Source organism: Mirounga angustirostris, unplaced genomic scaffold, assembly GCF_029215605.1.
Source record: "Mirounga angustirostris isolate CCGP_5_RB_7025 unplaced genomic scaffold, mMirAng1.0.hap1 SCAF_14, whole genome shotgun sequence".
Lineage (NCBI taxonomy): Eukaryota > Metazoa > Chordata > Mammalia > Carnivora > Phocidae > Mirounga > Mirounga angustirostris.
The window spans coordinates 73259345-73262391 of record NW_026991722.1 but is presented as its reverse complement, the minus strand read 5'-3'; positions in this window follow the sequence as shown (position 1 = coordinate 73262391).

The window sequence follows — 3047 nt, the reverse complement described above, 5'->3', positions numbered from 1 at the left end:
CTCACACAAGATCTGAGACGGAAGAGGACAGCCCTATTTGCTCAATTAATCACAAAGGAGAAAAAGTTTACTTTAAAAATCATGGCTCTCCACTTCAGGCCCACCAGGATGACTGTAATTTAAAATTATAAATAAACAAAAACAGAAAATAACAAGCATTTGGTGAGGATGTGCAGAAATCGAAACCCTAATACTTTAGAATGTAAAATGGGGCAGCCACTATGGAGACAGTTTGGTGGCTCCTCAAAATGCGAGACAGGGAGTGCCTGTATGACTCTGCATTCTGGTCCTAGGTGTCTACCCAAGAGACAGGAAAACTTAGATCCGCACAAAGACATGAATGTTCTCGGCAGCACTATTCATAACAGCCGAAAGGGGGAAACAACCCAAGTGTCCATCGAGGGATGAAGGGATAAACAAAATGTGGTCCATCCACACGATGGAGAACGATTCAGCCTTGAAGAAGAAGGAAGCGCGGACACCTGCTACAACCCGGGTGAGCCTTGCAAACATGATGCCGAGTGAGAGGAGCCAGACACAAAAGGCCACATAGTGCATGGTTCCAATGATAGGAGATGCCCGGAGGAGGCGAATCTACGGAGACAGATAGCGGACTGGTGGGTGCCGGGGGCTGGGGAGGGGGCAATGGGGAGGGGCTGTTAATGGGATGGATTTTTTGGAGGGAAAGGATGAAAATGTTCTGGAACTAGAAGATGCTGATTGTTGTCCCACACTGGGGATGTACTAAATGTCATTAATGGTAAATTTTATGTTATGTGTCTTTTATTACAGTAAAAACCCCCCAAAATCTTTAAATGCAATATGGTGCCCTGAATTGGATCCTTGAACAACAACAACAACAAAACCGCATTATTGGAGAATAGGTGAAATAGAAAAAAAGCTTGGAGTTTCATGGACAGTGAGAGACCAGTGTGGTTTTCTTGGTTATGATAAGTGCACCACAATCCCATGAGATAGGAACAGGAGGGAACCTGGCTGAGGGACTCTTTCTGTTCACTGCAACTTTTCTGTTATACTAAAATTATCCTGGGGCACCTGGGTGGCTCAGTCGGTTAAGCATCTGCCTTCGGCTCAGGTCATGATCCCAGGGTCGTGGGATCGAGCCCCGCATCGGGCTCCCTGCTCTGCGGGGAGTCTGCTTCTCCCTCTGCTGCTCCCCCTGCTTGTGTTCCCTCTGACAAATGAATAAATAATCTTCAAAAAAATAAAAATAAAAAATCATATCTGCCTTCTAAAAAGCAGCTAGCTTGGTCTCTGGAAGGTTCTTTTGTCTGCGTAGGGTCTGCTTTTGGGTTCAGGTTTGCCAACTGGGGAGCTGTAGCTGCCGCTGGTGTGGAAAAGTGGGGAGAATCTGAGAGCCCAGCCTGGGGTTGTTGGGGGGGTGGGGGGTGAGGCAAAGAGACGGGCAGCAGGGAGGGGGTGAGAGAGGAGCCTGGGCTGGAGTGGGGCTGGGCTGCAGCCCGTCCCCCCTCCACCCCGCAAGAGGGGAAACTCCCTGATGGAGAAGCTCCAAGGACTTTGGAGGAAAAGGACGTTCCGCACAGAGGTCGCAAACTGGTGACCCACAGGCTGCAGACTGCCTCCAGATGTGTTTATTGGCCCTGGGTTTTGTAAAACTAATTTGAGCCGATCTATAAAAAGCCGTCAATCTCACATTAGAACTGGAATTTCCAGCTTCTCTGAAAATCTCTGCAGATCTGCTAACTCAAGGCCACCCTCCGGCATGGCCTCAACGGGCTGCAGCCCAGTCCCAGCCACGCCTGCTCACAGGTCTGAGGTCTTGGTTGCCACTCATTCTCAGGCTTGCACCGTGTTCTCTCTCTCTCTTTTTTTTTTTTTTTTAAAGATTTTATTTATTTATTTGACAGAGAAAGACACAGCGAGAGAGGGAACACAAGCAGGGGGAATGGGAGAGGGAGAAGCAGGCCTCCCGCGGAGCAGGGAGCCCAATGTGGGGCTCGATCCCAGGACCCTGAGATCATGACCTGCGCCGAAGGCAGACGCTTAACGACTGAGCCACCCAGGCGCCCCCCGTGTTCTCTTTTTAATGGAACAGAAAGATTTCTCTGCACCATCGCAAAAATGGAAAAGCAGAAAAGGAACCAAGAGCGTTGTCTGACTTTTCTTACACCTGGCTGATTGCACACACTTCTGATCCCTACCTGGTTCTTGGAGGAACTTCTGTTTGAGAACTCAAGTCCAACATTCGATCTGTAGTCTTCGCTGCAAGGCCAATAGAGTGTCCCCAGCCCGTGGCCTTGGAGGTCCACTCCCAGGTGTCCTGTGGTCGGGGTCACACACACACACACACACTTCCTGGCTGTGAATCCCAGCTTTACCCCTTACTAGCTGGTGGTCTTGAACCAGCAGCTTAACCTCCCTGGGACTCCGTTTCCTCAAGCCCCTGAGCTGAAGCAGGAGACTCAGCTGGTCGCAGCGTGGGTCAGCTTATTTGGCAGGAAAATGGGTACGTGGCTGACACTGAGCTGACGTATGCCATGTGGCTGTACCCGCAGTTACGGTACTGAAATATTTCTCCACTGGCTGGTAAATAGCCACTGTCCCTCGGCCCCCTCCCGGGACCCCAGACTTCCTCAGCCCAGCAAGTAAGAATAACCGCCACAGAGGTCTTCCTGGGTCCAGCCTCCCCCCTCCCTTCTGATGGAGCTATGAGGTAAGACTTCCTGGATCTGCGGGCTGGAGTGGGCGTGGGGTGCCCGGTCCCTGATGGAAGAGCAGGTGGCATTTGCTGGATCTCGGCTGTCCCAGGAGGCACAGAAGTCCCCCAGATTTCAAGAAGACAGGCCTCCATGACCCTGCACAAGCCCTATGGAGACAGACAGACCTGAATAATTCGTCGGGGCTGGAGATCGTGGGGACATGAAGAGCGCAGAAGGGGTCTCCCAGACCCTGGGGCGGGGAGGCCCTATACCACCCCAAATCTCTCAGGCTAGGTCTGATGGAAAAACCTAACCAGGTGATGGGGCCCAGGGCCCAGGAAGAGGTCAGAGGTCAGGGGTCAGAGG